Source organism: Euphorbia lathyris, chromosome 1 (genome assembly GCF_963576675.1).
Source record: "Euphorbia lathyris chromosome 1, ddEupLath1.1, whole genome shotgun sequence".
Lineage (NCBI taxonomy): Eukaryota > Viridiplantae > Streptophyta > Magnoliopsida > Malpighiales > Euphorbiaceae > Euphorbia > Euphorbia lathyris.
In genome coordinates, this window is record NC_088910.1 from 4,856,124 (window position 1) to 4,874,034 (window position 17,911).

Consider the following 17,911-nt stretch of genomic DNA (forward strand, 5'->3'; position numbering starts at 1 on the left):
GTAAGTGAATGAGTTTGATTTGTTATTCTTCTGAGCTTCATCAATGACTTAGTGTTCTATCTTCTGGGTTTCCTTTATGATTTCTTTTTCTGTGTTCTTTCTTATGGGTTTCGTTTATTATATGAGTTTTTTGGTGTTCGTGTTCCGACTTCTGGTTCCGTTCGTGTTCGCTATTCTGGTTTATCATATGGGTTTAGTGAAGCGATTAACTTAGGTTTGCTTAATGTGCAGCACCACATCCACATGTATGTCGCCAGTTTCTGAAAGCTGGAAACTATGAACTTGGGAAGGAACAGGGTTATATAGCAGCTAATAGAAGTAATTGGCTTACATTTACTTGTGAGTTTGTTTCATACAATACAACATTAAGATTGAGCGTTATTATTGAGCATCTGAATAACTTCCTCAATATGTGATTTATGATCTTTGGTTAAGGGTTATCTATAAGCTTAAGACAAAAATTGAAGTTCAAAGTTGAGTAATTTCATGTAATTACTGCTCATGTTGGTTAAGATTTATTGCTCTAACTTATAGCTATGCCGATTGATGAGATTTTAACTGATTTGAATGCTTCTGTTGTGATTATTTTGAATATGTTTGAGATTGAAGGCAGAACCACTTCATGTATTGAAACTTCCAGTCACCGTGAAAGCTGGTTTTGTTGGTGAAGGTGGTTACTTTTATTTACTTAAGGCTCTCTTCCAGCATTGAAATTATTCTGTAAAGTGATATATTGGTGTCGTTTTATTTCATTGCCTTGAAAACTTGTCCATTCAATCTCTACAGGTTTTCCCGTGAGTGAGCTGTCAGCACCAGCGAATCTCGGAATCTAAGATTATGAGGAATTCAGGTTCTAGCTTATAGATTGTTGATAAATTGCATCTGTAAATTCACTTCTTTAAAATTGATAAACTCCCTCTCATGGTAATTGTTGTGTTGTTTGTGCTTCAGTTTAGGATTCATTGGGACCTTAACATGTTCAAACGTCTAAGAGAAGAGAGGATTGATCCTTTCTGCCAAAACCCGAAGGTCAGTTCATTTTCTTATATTAACCCAAGCAGAGAGGTTACATTGTTGATTTACTTCAGAACCTGAGTGATGACTAATTAATTACAAGAATCAAACTTGAGTTATGAGTTAGTAGTTATAAAAAGACGGGGATTTTGGAAGGGATGGAAGTTTATCTTCAAGTAAGGAGTTCTGTAGTTGAATCCAATGGTCAAAGTAATGGTTTGAGCTCTGATAATAGTTCAGAGAACACTAAGTTTGAGATGAAAAAGTTCTCATTCTTTCCTAAGACAGTTTTTGAGAAACATGAGGAGTTCTTGTATCTGCAACTTGCTTAAGGTATCATCTCAGATGGTGTTATGAAGGATGACAGAACACCATCAATTATTACACAATAAACTTGCTCACTCGTGAGCTTTAATGTAACGAGTTCATTATTACACAATCAATTATGTTTTTTATTGCCTATACCTATTTGCTTTGTCGATCGGTAGTTTACTGTCTATTTTCAGTTTTCACACTGTGTCACCACTTTACTTTTATTATCAATTCAGCAAAAGGGTACTTGTTTCCCTGTACCTGTTCAAATTTTGATATTAAGCCTCTGAACTTCAAATATGGTAAGATTCAGTCCATGTACTGTTTATTTTGATCAAAATTTAGCCCCTTCATTAGCCGTGTGATACATGCTCCATGAAGTGCAACATTTTTTATATTTTATATTCATAAATTGTCTATTTGATTTGGATCTGGTATTTTATTGTTCTAATTTCTTATTTCTTGCGCAGGTTCGGGAAACTTTCCCAAGAGCGACAAGCAGAGTGGTGATGGATGGATGAATCTGCTGAGGACAGAATGGGTAAATATGGAAACATGATTTTTGCATTAAAAATTGATTAAATCTTGATTATAATTTTAATGGCTAATCTTGTTTCATTATATTTTTTAATGCCAAACATATGAACTTGTTGTTGTATGTGCTTTTTACCTTTACTGTATATTTCAAATGTCATATATGTGTTTTTCTAAATATTCATGTCTTTTATTCATTGGTTTAGTGGGTGGTAATATCATACTTGTATTTGGCTATATGGTTTTATTTTCGGTTTTATATCATATCGACACATATAGACATAACTTAACATGATTATGATAAGATAAGCCGAATTGCCACTTCAAAAATAAGCCCGAGAAATCATGTGTTCATCCATAAATTTAGCTGCTGTGTCAATGTATTTGCTTCTTATAAATTGAACATTCAAACAATATTTTAACTAGTATATTCACAAAGCACAAACACACAGACATGTAACACAATAATTGGAACATTTCACCAACTTCCCCTATAAAAAGACAAACACTAATAATCAAATAAACCAATAGAACCACCATAAATACACCAATAATGTTCAACCAAACCTGAGGATAGGAATCTAGCCTAAAAACATCCAAGGAGCTTCTTTGGAGCAGTTCCAGTTGCTCGGTACTTGGCAGCAATCTCTTCCGCCTTGAGAATATCTTCCCCGCGTTTAGCTTCAATCATTGCTCTTTGCTCTTCTGCTGCCTTGTGAATTAGTGCCACTTTTGTTTTTCATTTTCTCTGCATACTCTGCCTTTTTCTTCTCCAGTTTTTCCTAAACATACATAATTAATGTCAATTAGTAGCAGTGTCAAAACCAAATATTTGAGGGTGAAACGATAGAAATTCATTAAGAAATACAATTTTTTTTAGGAAGATAAAGAATTACTTGATGCTGTTGTTTTTCATATGTAATTTTATGTTTTCACTCCCTCTTAACCTCAAACTTTATGTTCACACAGTAAGGTTTGAAATTGCAGTTTGTTGTTAATGAAAAAACTCATTTAGCCTTAACAAGAGGAGGCTTGAAATTACACTATTAAACGCTAAGATTAAAATTCATTGTTTTGTCCGTGAATGTTAAATCCCAAGTTAGGGGAAATTTTTAGCTTTTATCCTTTTGAAATATAAGGTTTAACTTGATACCTCAATTTGCTTCAACTCAGCCTCTATGGCTGCTTTCTTGCTGTTCTCCCATGACACAATGACAGATAGTTTTCTGTGAGCTCTGTTCAACAGATCATTAGCAAACTAAGTTAATCAAAAGCTTAATTGGTAAAAAAGGAACCATATGACTGAAAATGAAACTATAGAATATGATTATAGAGTTAAAAGAAAAGAAATCCAATATTGAGGATCTTACTTTACAAGAGGCATCAGTGTCAAGCTCTATAATAAAATATACAAAAGACTGTTTCTGCTAATCTGCGATGAACTGAAACCTCATCTGCCTATCTTCTATCTGTCTGTTTCTTAGCAAAAAGAAAGCTTGGAATCCGGTAGTGTCTTCCCGGGTTTAGGTCATCCAAGTTCTATCCTTGTGGCCTTATCTTCTCACAATTCAAGAACACTACTTCTGAACAAAATAGGAAACTAGCTTGGTTTGTATGTCAAAAGGCAGGCAATACAGCAACTAGGCAGTTCAAAATCAAGCATAAAGCTGGAGATAACAGTTGTAGTTGCATTGAAGATTGTAGAAGCTAGAAAAGTTTTCCCTCCCCTTCTAAGAATTCCATATCAAACCTTAATTTATGTGCTGTCTTAGTTTAGCAAAATGACAACTGATGAGCTTTTCAACAATAGGAGTTATCCATTTACAATTCGACAATGCATCTGTGTGAGCTACTATATATATCAATTCAATCACATTCTTCAATGAATAACTCGTCTTCTGTCTATAATTAATTTCGAGAAGGAGATCTATATTCTCCTTGTTCTGTTTCCTGCTACGTTGAGGGGCTATGGCTAAGTTCCATGATTTGCAAACAGCTCGAGTATAAAGGTAAACGATCTTAATCAGTATGTTTTCCTACAATTTCTTGAAGGATACAAATAAAATGAACTAAAAAGTGATAAGTTATGGAATAATTTGACAGTATTAAACAATGGTAAAATGAGTGATGATATTGAAATGGGGATGGAGACTCCAAGGAGCAGCACCGATGTGGGAATGGAAGCTTTCAATAAGCAGGTATAATTTTGTATTTCATGTAATTGATGTCCGAGCTAGCTAGGAAAATAAGGGTTGAGAGCCTAATTTATGGTGGTTTTCTGTGATTGCCTTCTTACACTTGTACTTCCCTTAGATACAAGAGGTGGAGAAATAGGTCGATAAGGTCTTAAGAACCTTAAGGTATGTTCACGTCTTCCAATTAGCATAGATTTTGGTATATTAAAAGATGGCTTGTTTAGAGAAACACAGTGATTCTAACTGTTAGATCATGATGCTTCATCACTTCAAATATAATTAATTTGGATAGGATGCTAATGAGGAATCCAAGTCTGTGATAAAGCACATGTCATGAAAGGTAAAATTATGGTCTACATCTCAAGTTATACATGTTCCACTTATATCTTTCCTTTCTATAAAAATAAATATAGCTATAAAGAAACGAACGGAGAAGGATATTGATGAAGTGGGCAAGGCATAAGTTTTGAAACTAAAAATTATGCTATTTTGGATAAAAATGTAGCCATAATTAATTAAATTTGGTTCCTGTTAGACAATTGACAACTCGATATAAACTGGAAACAGCGAGCAAATATTTCAAAAGGCAATTCAAGAGGATGGGTAGAGTTCAGGTATGAATGGAATTCTAATCTCTTATCTGTACCAATTCAACATTGAATTTTTCGATTAAGGCATTGGTTGTTGCAGGTGCTAAATACTGTGGAATAAATCCAAAAGAGGCATGATGTTGTAAAGGAAATAGAGAAGAAGCTCATTGACCTTCATCAGGCAAATGGAATTAAACATGAATTAGAAAACAAAAATTGTGTTGATGTGTGATATACTTAAACAGATATACCTTGATATGGCTGTTCTTGTTGAGGCCCAATGAGAGATTTTAGATAACATTGAAAGTCAGGTTTGTTTGTGCGTTTTCTGTTTGTAAATGAAACATTGAATTTAGATGGATGATTCTTAAACATGATGAGTACAGGTGACAAATGCAGTAGATCATGTTCAGAATGGTAGAGATGCTCTTCAAACTGCAAAGAATTTACAGAGGAAGTTAAGGAAATGCATGATGATTGCTATTATTCTGCAAACAATTTACAGATGGAGATTATCATTCTCCATGTTTAAAGCCATAGATAATAGTTAAAAGGTGTAAAGAAAAGGGTTACTCAGTAGTTACAGTTAGCTGCAAAGATAGAGCCAAATTGTTATTCGACATAGTATGTACTCTTACTGACATGATAATACTTTGTTTATCATTGAATCTGTCCTTTTTCTTAATACAGACTGAAAGCGATAAATGAAGATTTTAATCGTAAACCAACAAAGTGGTTCTTCTCTAGTTAAACTAGAAGGAGTGAATCCCAATAAACAAGTTATAAACCTTAGGTTCTCAAAGAGAATGATATTTGATTGATAAAAGTTGTTTCATCCTTACAAAAATGGGGGGTTAAATATTTCCCCTAATGATAACAAAAGACAAGGACTACCCCTACTAGGGTTACAATAAGGTTATCAACAAAAGGATAAAATAGGTGATACGTCCCGACAATCAGTACAACGGTACAGGTACGGAATGTCAGGGTTTGTTGGTGAATTCCTTCGGGAGGAAGTAAACCTGACGATCCGCCGAGGAATAGCTTGAGGATCCGCCTCTCGTACGCCCCAGTGATCCGCACTCTATTTCCTCTCTTAGGATCCGCCAGGATGTGTCAAGGATCCGATGCGCCTAGGATCCGCCGGTTCTAGTGAGGATGTCCTCATCATTCTCTCCTTCTTTAAAAGAGCTAGAAGCTGGTGTGTTCTTGTCAAGCTCTAAAGGACCATCTGGCTTCCACGGGCTAAGATCACGGACGTTGAAAGCTGGTGATATTTTACCAAGCCAATTTGGCAGTGCGATATGATAAGCATTGGCATTGACCTTCTTGGTGACTTTATAAGGCCCGTATTTCCGGGGCGGAAGCTTGCTGCTTGGGGCGCTGGCGAGTCTCTCTTTGCCCAAATATACCATAACCTCATCCCCAACTTCAAACTGTAGGTCCCTGCGGTGCTCATCCGCCTTAGCCTTTAATTTCTGATTTCTCTCCTCAAGAGTCTCTCTCACTTCCTGGTGCATCTGTACATAATCCTTGGCCAGCTGGTTGGCAGTCACGTTTCCTTTAGGAAGATGGGCTATATCAAGGACGTGATTCGGGGGTCTTCGTGTATACCACCTCAAATGGGGATCTCCCGGTTCCCGAATGTACAGAGCTGTTGTAGGCGAACTCAGCTTGGGCTAAAACCACATCCCACATCCTGGGCTTATCCTTGCATTTGCTGCGCAGTAAGTTTCCCAAAGTTCTATTGACCACCTCTGTCTGTCCGTCTGTTTGAGGGTGGGCAGTGGTACTAAACTTCAGAGATGTATCAAACAGAGCCCACAACGTCCGCCAGAAGTGACTGAGGAACTTCGTATCACGATCCGAGACAATGCTCTTAGGTACGCCATGTAGCCTGACAATCTCTTTGAAAAATAGCTTAGCAGTCGCTGAGGCATCATTAGTCTTGCGACATGGTATGAAGTGGGCCATCTTTGAAAACCGATCAACCACGATAAAGATGGAATCCATGCCTCTCTGAGTTCTGGGTAACCCTAGGACGAAATCCATGGACAGATCCTCCCATATGGTTTCTGGTATAGGCAAGGGTAGCTGCAAGCCAGCATTTGTAGTGCGTCCCTTGGTGGTCTGGCAAACATAGCATCGTTCTACTAAGTAGGCAACATCTCTCCTCATATTGCCAGAAATAACGGGAACTCACTGCTTCATAGGTCTTTTCTCGTCCAAAGTGCCCTCCCAGGGATCCGCCATGTAGATCACGAACAACCTTCTCACGGATGGAAGTGCAGGGTAAACAAAGTTGGTTGCCCCTCATGAGATACTCATCCATCAGGTGATACGCCCCATCCCCATGCTGGTGCTGACACTTTTCCCAGATACCGCCAAAATCAGGATCCGCCAAGTATTCTCCTCGGATGTGTTCAAAACAATCGGTCTCCAGGTTTACTATCTTTATTAGTGACACCCTTCGACTCAAGGCGTCCGCCACCTTGTTCTGTTTTCCAGCCTTATGGATAAGCTTATAGGGGAACTTATCTATGAAGGCGGACCACCGGGCATGCATGGAGCTTCGAAGTTGCTTCTGACTTCCCAGGTACTTGAGAGCTTGATGGTCAGTGTAGAGGATGAATTCTTTCCCCACCAAGTAATGCTCCCATATTTTTAATGCCCTCACTACGGCATAAAATTCTTGATCATACGTTGCCCACTTTTGTCTTGCCTCACAGAGCTTCTCACTGAAATACGTAATGGGTCTCTTTTCTTGCATCAAGACACCACCAATCCCGACTCCACTAGCATCGCATTCAACTTCGAATAGTTTGTCAAAATTGGGATACGCCAGTACGGGTGCTGTACTTAACTTTTCCTTGATCAAGGTGAAGCTCTCCGCTTGAGCATCCGCCCATTCGAATCCCGTTCCCTTCTTCAAACATTCGGTCAACGGGGCGCCTATAGAATTGAAGTTCTTAATGAATTGCCGATAAAAGGTTGCTAGCCCATGAAAACTCCTGATGTCCCCCACGTTCCTCGGAGTAGGCCATTCTCGGATGGCTCTTACCTTCTCCCCATCAACTTGGACCCCATCGCCACTAACCACGAACCCAAGGAAAACCAGGCTTTCCATGACGAAATCACACTTCTTAGTGTTGGCGTATAACTGGTGTTTTCTTAACAGGTCAAACACTATCTGTAAATGCTCCACGTGCGCCACCAAGGTCTCGTTATGAATCAGGATGTCATCAAAATACACAACTATAAATTTTCCAATCACCGGGCGAAGCACCTGATTCATCAGCCTCATGAATGTACTGGGGGCGTTAGTCATCCCAAATGGCATAACTAACCACTCATATAATCCATCTCTGGTCTTGAAGGCGGTCTTCCACTCATCCCTAGATCGAATTCGTATCTGATGATAACCGCTCCTGAGATCAATCTTGGAGAAGACTTTGGATCCGCCAAGCTGATCCAGCATATCATCCAACCTTGGAATTGGGAACTTGTACTTGATGGTGATCTTGTTAATGGCCCTGCTGTCAACACACATCCGCCAAGACCCATCCTTCTTGGGTGTAAGTAACGCTGGAACGGCGCAAGGACTCATGCTCTCCCTAACATATCCCATCTCGATGAGTTCCTCCACTTTCTGTCTCATGATGTCATTCTCCTTTGGGCTCATTCGATAATGTGGGAGACTTGGCAAACTAGCCCCTGGCACGAGATCAATATGATGTTGGATGTCCTTCAAAGGTGGTAATCCACTTGGCAGCTCTTCAGGGAACGGATCTTGGTATTCGCCAAGTAGGCGGGTCACTTCATTCGGCATCTCCCTGTTGACCCTTTGGGTGGGTTCGTGATTCGCCTTCACCATTACAACATACACCATCTGGCTCTCCTCACATTCGCTAACGAATGATTTGTGTGTGTGGCAGACCACCAAGGTAGATTTCTCATCAGCCTTTGGTTCTCTCATCATTGGCGTAAGTACGAACTTCACCCCATCCTTCATAAATCTATAAGTGTTCCTTCTTCCGGCATGGATGGCGTCATTATCAAATTGCCATGGTCTGCCCAATAATAGGTGGCAGGCATCCATATCGACCACATCACAGCAGACTTCATCCCTATACTCTCCGATCTCAATAGGGACCTTACACTTCTGAGTCACTCTGAGTTCACCCACATCCTTGATCCATCCAACTCTATAGGGGTCAGGATGCGCCTCCGCCAACAATCCAAATTTCCGAACGGCGCTGCTGCTCACAATGTTCTCCTGGCTACCACTATCAATTATTACGTTGCATCGCCCACTGTTCACAAGACAGCGAGTCCTGAATAGTTCGTGCCTCTGATCGCCCTCTACCCGGCTGGAGACTAATAATCGCCGTATCACATGAATGGCGTGTCTCTCCTCATCCATCTCGTCATCGTATTCCCCTAAGGGTTCACAAAACACTTCTTCCCCTTCTTCATAATCATCTTCATATCTTTCCACTATGTTGGCGCTCTTCCGCCTAGGACACTCGTTGGACCTATGGCCTGGCCCATTGCACCTGAAACATTTAAAAGGGGTTGGCCTGGCGTATGGGTTGTTGTTCTTAGGTGGTATGGTTACCTCCTTGTAAGGCCTAGTATCTCCCCCAGATCCTCTTCCAACGTTGCTAAACTTTGCCCCACTGGCACTCGCCACCTGTTTGCCTTTATCAGAGGGCTTCCTATTGCCTCCTCCTCCAGGCGTATACTCAACAGTGGCGGATCTCCTGGATCTCCCGGTTAGTTGGGATTCAGCCTTGAGGACTAAATTCCTGGCATCTTGCACCCGAACCACCATCTGTGTGCCAATACGATCCTGGATGTTGTATCTCAACCCTTCGAGATACCTAGAGGTCTTTTGGCTTTCAATTTCTGACAAGTTGGCCCTTGCCGAAAGCCTCAAGAACTCTGAAGTATATTCATGGACACTTCGGGTCCCTTGAGAGCATCCCCTGTAGGAGCTGTAAATATACTGTTCATAATCCGGCGGTAAGAACCGCTCCCTCAGCACCGCCTTCATCCGTAGCGAAGATCTAATCGGATCTCTGCCCCCTCTTCTTCTCTCTTCCCTCATTTGATCCCACCAAACTGATGCGCCACCCTTCAAGCGATACGCCACCAGCCTCACTTTCCTCTCATCAGGAATCCCAGCATACTCAAAGAAACGTTCAACTTCCGATAACCAGTCTAAGAATCCCTCTATATCCAGTTCGCCTCCAAAAGATGGTAAGTCTATTTTTAGCTTAAAAGCATCATCTCTATCAAAGTTTCCTAGATCTTGGTTTGTCCTAGCAACGCCCACACGTCGGTTGTCAACCGGACCAACATCCCTCATAGTCCGAAAGGCACCATTATCCCTAATATCTTCAAAGTCATCACTATCACTATCAACATTATGAACAAGAACAAAGTCGGGTCTTCTTACCTCAGGATCCCTAGGACCCATTCGTGGAAGTTGGACATTTGTCAATGGCAATCTGGGTGGTGTGGGTTGCCTTTGGGGTCGTTGTTCAAGGACTCCTTCCTTCCTCTGGTCTGACTCTCCGACGGCTAGTCTGACCAAGGCACGGACCTCCAGTCTGAGGTTTTCTAGGGAGGTGGTTAACTCCTGGAACCGTTGGTCGGTTTGCTTCTGCCGCTCGATGCTAGCCTGGATTTGTTCCGGGAGGTGCTCTCTCAGCTCCTCATATCTCCGGTCGCTGGCTTCCATGGAATCTTACGGTTGTCGGGGTTGAACCATTGCCAAAAGAAGTTTCGGGTCAGGAAACGATCGGCTCTGATACCAACTGATACAGATTGAAAGCGATAAATGAAGGTTTTAATCGTAAACCAACAAAGAGGTTCTTCTCTAGCTAAACTAGAAGGAGTGAATCCCAATAAACAAGGTATAAACCTTAGGTTCTCAAAGAGAATGATATTTGATTGATAAAAGTTGTTTCATCCTTACAAAAATGGGGGGTTAAATACTTCCCCTAATGATAACAAAAGACAAGGACTACCCCTACTAGGGTTATAATAAGGTTATCAACAAAAGGGTAAAATAGGTGATACGCCCCGACAATCAATACAACGGTATAGGTACGGAATGTCAGGGTTTGTTGGTGAATTCCTTCGGGAGGAAGTAAACCTGACGATCCGCCCAGGAATAGCTTGAGGATCCGCCTCTCGTACGCCCCAGTGATCCGCACTCTATTGCATCTCTTAGGATCCGCCAGGATGTGTCAAGGATCCGATGCGCCTAGGATCCGCCGGTTCTAGTGAGGATGTCCGCATCATTTCTTATTTCATAAGTAAAAAGTTGTTTAATTAGCAAAATGTCTGCTTTAGCAATTTGTTGCTTATAGTTTGATGTATTATATTGCAAGTTTTATATTGTTGTTTATAGTTTGATGCATTACGTCAGATTTTATTGTTATAATATTTGTGTATATTTTTGTTGATTTTGCGTTTAATTTCAGTAATATATCAAGATCAGTTTCGATTACAGTAAACGATTGAGGATAACAAATTTTGTTTACCGTTAATTACATTAATACAAAAAATAGAGCAGGTTTAATTTGAACCTGCTGATGTAAAATTGTTGAAAACAATAACATTAGCCATGGTTGCAGAACAACCGACTCTAATGATTAGAGCAATGGAGTTGGTTGTTACAAGAACCGACTTCAATGCTCTTATCATTAGCCACGGTTTTTCTACAACCGACTCTAATGATTAGAGTATTAGAGTCGGTTGTTAAGAAAGACCGTGGCTAAAGACCCTTTTAGCCACGGTTTTTCGCAACAATTGTGGCCGAAACATTAGGCATTAGAGTCGGTTATACTTAAAAACTGACTCTAATGCCCCTTTGGCCACGGTCGAACAACCGTGGCTAAAGATGTCAAGCATTTTCCACGCCTCCTTTGGCCACGGTCGTACAACCATGGCTAATCATGATAAACGACCGTGGCCATAGGCCATTTCTGTACTAGTTGAGGATTAAAACGCCAAAATCCTGTTAGCATCCTCCAAATGTCACGGGATGTCATATCTCTGCCAGGATGATGTATGGTTGTATCCCTCGGGGGAAAACCAAACCAGGCATGTAATTCAGGGTATCTAAATGTAAAGGTTTCGCCATCTCTACGGAAACTGAGACGCATCCGTCGCTTGTTCACGAAGCGTACTGTACAGAAAAATTCGAGAATCCAGTCTCCAATAATAGGAAACCTCATATGGGCAAACTTGGTCCACCCTAATCTCTCTAGATAGCGATTCATATTGTCGCTAATCCCGAGTTCATCATTTAAGAACTCGTCCATATACAGCATGTTAACAAAGAATTTGTAGCGAAGTCTGTAGTAGCGTCTGCCTTCATCATGATTGTATATAGGAAATGGCGCACCGTAGCATTCCGAAAGGTCAGGACGCTTGTTGCGTGAAGCAGCAATCTGCTTTGAAGTTTTGGTTTTGGTAGTCATGGTTTTGAGGGAAAAAGTTTTTGTAACTTTTGTTTAATGGTGTTTTTAGAATATCAGATATGTGTCTGACAGAGATGAATAGAAAAGTAACAGAAATCTGAACCTCTTGATTTATTTATAGGAATCATAGGACAAAAGAAAGTGTCTTTTTGATGCGAAAAAGCATAAAATCAGACCGTTTGGAGTTGAAGAAACTCAATTTTTCAAGTTTGAAAAGCTGTGTCTGCAGGAGGAAGAAGAAACTAGGCTGACAGGTGCCAAAAATACCCGTGTCGCGACCGAGAATCTTGATTCTCGGTCGCGACACGCTGATTTCCTCTCGGAAATCAGGCGTCGAAACCCTTTATTTCTAATTCTCTGTCGAGAATATAAATTCTCGGTAAGATTAGAAAATCTCTTACCTTCTTGGATAATTCTGAAAATGCAAATTCTCAACTGAGAATCCTGGATTCTCGACCGAGAATTGCTAATTTCTTCTGATTCGAACTATTAACCTACAATCTAATTAAAAACATGACTTATATATATTTCTATGCATTTATAACTTAATATAAATTCATCTAAAAAACGAAAAATCATAAAAATGTGTAAAAATAAAACAAAATAAAAACTAAACTATGAATTTAAACAAAAACAAAATAAAAGAAGTACATAAAAATGGATTAATCTTCATGAAATTTTGTTATGGACTTAATTTCCTTAATTGGAGCATTTTCATAATAGAATTTGCATCTATTACCGTTAACCTTAAAGCGAACTCCATTGGGTCCTTCAAGTTCTAAAGATCCATAGTCGAATGTTTTAATGACTAAATATGGTCATGTCCATCTAGACTTAAGTTTACCTGGAAACAATCGTAGTCATGAATTAAACAACATCACCTTATCTCCAATGCTAAAGCTTTTGACTTTAATCTTGGCGTCATGCCATTTTTTACTTTCTCCTTATATATTTTTGCATTTTCATAAGATAAATGTCGTAATTCATCCAACTCATTCCAATCGAACAAACATTTCTTACCTGCTTGTTGTAAATCATAGTTAAGTGCTTTAATAGCCCAATAGGCTTTATGCTCTAATTCTACTGGTAGATGACATGCTTTCCCATACACTAATCGGTATGGTGTCATTCCTATTGGTGTTTTGAATGCAGTACGGTATGCCCATAATGCATTATTAAGTTTACAAGACCAGTCTCTCCTTGAAGACGAAACTGTTTTCTCTAGAATCCATTTGAGTTCTCTATTTGATATCTCCGCTTGACCATTCGATTGAGGATGGTATGGCGTGGATACGCGGTGGTGTACTCCATACTTTCTCATAACCATTTCAAAAGTTCGGTTTATGAAATGGGTACCTCCATCACTTATCATGACTCTAGGGCATCCAAATCTACAAAATATATCTTCAAGAAACTTAACAACAACCTTGGCAACATTCGTAGGGGTTGCAATTACTTCAACCCACTTTGAAACATAATCTACGGCTACTAAAATATAAGTTTTACCAAAAGAAGGGGGAAAAGGACCCATGAAATCGATCCCCTACATGTCGAAGACTTCAACTTCCAACATGTTCGTGAGAGGCATCTCATCTTTCCTTCCTAAATTCCTGGTTCTTTGACATTTGTCACAACGAATAATAAATAAACGAACATCCTTAAACAATGTAGGCCAAAAGAATCCACATTCTAATATCCTAGCGACTGTTTTACTAACGCCGTTATGTCCTCCATAAGAGCTAGAATGGCATTCTGACATTATAGACCCGTATTCATTTTCGCTAACGCATCTGCTAATCATACCATCACCACAAGTTTTGAACAAGTAAGGATCTTCCCAAAAATATTGTTTAACATCGGAAAAGAATTTTTTCTTTTGATGGAAATTTAACCCTTCTCGAACAATGTTAGCTGCGAGATAATTTGCTATATCCGCATACCATGGTGACATGATACTTTTTATTTGATAGAGATATTCATCGGGGAAATCATCTCGTATACCAATAGTCTCACCTATAGGACCGTTTTCATCTTCGAGTCTTGATAAATGATCGGCGACAAGGTTTTCTACTCCCTTTTTGTCTTTAATCTCTATATCAAATTCTTGTAACAACAAAACCCATCTAATCAGACGCGGGTTTGCATCTTTTTTAGCAAATAGATACCGTAAAGTTGTATGATCGGTATATATAATAATTTTTACGACCTAAACTTATCACATGTAAAAACTACCGCTAGCATTTCTTTTTCGGTTGTGGTATAATTTAATTGTGCACCGGACAATGTGTGACTGGCATAATAAACAACATGAAGTTTCTTATCCTTCCTTTGACCTAAAACACATCCTATGGCTAAGTCACTTGCATCACACATGATTTCAAAAGGTAGATCCCAATCGGGTTTAGCAATTATGGGTGCTCTGACTAAAGCTGCTTTCAATGTTTCAAAAGCTTTAACACAATCTTCAATAAAATCAAAGGTTGATTCTTTCATAAGTAAATTAGTAAGTGGTTTGGAAATCACAGAAAAGTTTTTTATAAATCGTCTGTAAAAACCTGCATGTCCTAAAAATGACCGTACTCCCTTAACAGTAGTTGGAGGGGGTAATTTTTCTATCATTGAAGTTTTTGCTCTATCCACTTCTAATCCTTTTTCAGATATTTTATGACCTAAAACAATTCCTTCGTCAACCATGAAATGACATTTTTCCCAGTTTAACACTAAATTCGTTTCCTCATATCTAGACAAAACTTTATCTAAATTTCCTAAACATGCATCGAAAGAATCTCCGTAAACCGAAAAATCATCCATAAAAACTTCCATGATATCTTCAATGAAATCGTTAAAAATTACAGTCATACAACGTTGAAATGTTGTTGGTGCATTACATAGACCAAAGGGCATTCTCCTATATACAAAGGTTCCATAAGGACATGTGAAGGTTGTTTTATCCTGGTCATCCGGGTAAATATAAATTTGAAAGAATTCAGAGTAACCATCTAGAAAACAATAAAAAGCATGACCGGCTATCCTTTCGATCATTTGATCGATGAAAGGTAGAGGAAAATGATATTTCATGGTTGTTTTGTTTAGGTTCCTATAATCTATACAAACCCTCCAACCGGTGGTGGTTCGCGTAGGTATTAATTCACCTTTGTCATTCCTTACAACAGTTATGCCTCCCTTTTTAGGTACACAATGGATTAGACTGACCCATTCACTATCCGAAATTGGATAAATGATTCCATTGTCTAAAAGTTTAGTAATCTCATTTTTTACTACTTCTTTCATATTTGGATTTAAGCGTCTTTGCTTATCTGCTTTAGGTGGCTTATCTTCTTCTAACTGAATTCTGTTCATTATAATACTAGGATTAATTCCTTTCAAGTCTGAAATTTGCCATCCCATACTTCCTATCCTATTTCTAACAACTTCTTTCAATTTTTCTTCTTGAACATTTGTTAACTTGTTAGAGATAATTATATGTAGAGAATCGCCTTCGCCTAAGAAAGCGTACCTCAAATGGTTGGGTAACTCTTTAAGTTCTAATTTAGGGGGTATTACAGTTGAAGCCGGAACTGGTCCATCTTCTCGAATCAAAGGCTCTGGGTCCTTATCTTCTAATTCTTCACCCATTATTGGTTCTATTATTTCGTCTTTTTGAATAATGTCATTGACACATTCTTCAACTAAGTCGAGTTTCATACAAGCGAATTCCTCCATAGGATATTTCATTGTTTTGTTCATATCAAACTCGATCTTATCGTCTCCTATCCTTAAAACTACTTTCCCTTCCGACACATCAACTAGAGCACGTCCCGTGTTCATAAACGGTCTACCAAATATTAGTGGACAATTAACGTCATATGCAAAATCTAATATAACGAAATCGGTAGGAAAAATAAATTTGTCAACTTTAACTAAAACGTCTTCAATTATACCATATGGTCTTTTAGTGGTTTGATCCGCTAATTGCAAAACTATATTGGTACGTTTTATATCTTCTTCTAAACCTAACTTATTAAAAATAGACAACGACATTAAGTTGATACTCGCTCCTAAATCACAAAGACAACTTGGGAATTCAATATCTCCCAATTTACACGGAATTGTAAAACATCCGGGATCTTTGAGTTTAGTGGGTAAAGTACTCGACATTATTGAACTACAGTCTTCAGTTAGCGAAATAGATGAAATTCCTTCCCAACTAATTTTCTTTGAAATTAAATCCTTTAAGAACTTACCATAGTTAGGAATTTGCGTAATTGCATCCATAAATGTTAAATTAATGTGCAAATTTTTAAGTTATCCAGAAATGTTAAAAGTTGTTTATCATAGTCCTTATTTCGGACTTTGTGTGGAAAAGGTGGTTTGGGTACAAAAGTTTTTGTACTTGAGTCAATTGGTGAACTTTTTGTGTTTGATGTATCTTCTTTGGATTTTGGTAAATCAGTTCCTGGTAAAGTCGAATCTCCGGGCATTTCCGGACCTAAGTAATTTTTCCCTGAACGAAGAGTGATAGCCTTTACATGCTCTTTCGGATTTTCTTCCGTATGGCTGGGAAGACTTCCCTCTTTTCGGGATGGAATTGATTTAGCAATTTGTCCAATCTGAACCTCCAAATTATGGATGCTAGATGAGTGGTTTTTAATAAGTTGGTCGAATTTATTTTCGATCCGTTTAAAATCATCGTCGTGATTACTTATTTTTCCACCGATAGCATCTATAAATTTATCGATTTTAGAAGATAAAGTGCTAATCGTATCTCTTGATTGATTTTGATAATTATTGGTACGATTTTGATTAGCATTGACATTATTATTATCTCTCCAGTTAAAGTTAGGATGATTCCTCCAGCCAGGATTATAGGTATTAGAATAAGGATTATTAGTTTGGTTTTGCCCTTGGACAAAATTTACCTGTTCGATTTCGCTCATACCTTCATAATCCACATCCGTTTGGATTGGATTTCCGATAGAATCGCACGGTGCCATAAACCTATCAATTTTGTGCGATAAGGCAGAAAATTGGGCTTGTAACATCGCAACTGGATCAAGATTTACTATACCTTTAACCGATGATGTGGTTGAGGATGATGGTTTTGCCACCGGTATATGTCCACGATCTGCGGGCCACATACTGCTGTTGATTGCCATTTCCTCCAAAAGTTCTCTTGCTTGGGCAAATGTCTTCTTCATAAATAACCCTCCCGACATAGCATCTAATGAACCTCTAGTTGTAGGATTTAATCCATTATAAAATGTTTGCATTAAAAGTGCATCGGGCAATTGGTGATGTGGGCATAAACGCTGAAGTTCTTTAAAACGTTCCCAAGCCTCATAAAGAGTTCCGTTATCATTTTGAGAAAAAGATGTTAACTCTTTTATGACTATTGCGGTTTTTGCTAAAGGAAAATATTTTGATAAAAATGCTTGGGCAAGTTGGTCCCAAGTTTCGAATGTTGCGCCTGGCATAGAAGTTAACCACTCTTTGGCTCTGTCCTTCAAAGTGAAAGGAAATAGGCGAAGTTTGATTGCTTCGGCAGTCACATCATTTATTTTAAAAGTGTCACAAATTTAAAGGAAATTTGTCAAGTGGGTATTAGGATTTTCGTTAGGTAACCCGTAAAATGTTACATTATTGTGCAACATATTAACCAATGCTGGCTTAATTTCAAATTGGTTTGCATTTATTTGGGGTCTAACTATGCTATTGGTTACACCGGCCACTCCCGGCCTAGCGTAATCCATAAGTGTTGCCATATTTTCTG

The 17,911-nt window shown here is 38.8% G+C and overlaps 1 non-coding gene and 1 pseudogene across 1 annotated transcript; one reads left to right on the plus strand and one right to left on the minus strand.

Moving 5' to 3' along the window:
* Positions 1-2,345: 2,345 nt before the first annotated feature.
* On the minus strand, positions 2,346-3,244 carry LOC136211142 (remorin-like; annotated as a pseudogene).
* Positions 3,245-17,427: 14,183 nt separating this feature from the next.
* Positions 17,428-17,532, plus strand: LOC136216079 (small nucleolar RNA R71). Its single transcript, XR_010683072.1, has one exon. It is a non-coding gene; the product is annotated as a small nucleolar RNA R71 (small nucleolar RNA).
* Positions 17,533-17,911: the final 379 nt, after the last annotated feature.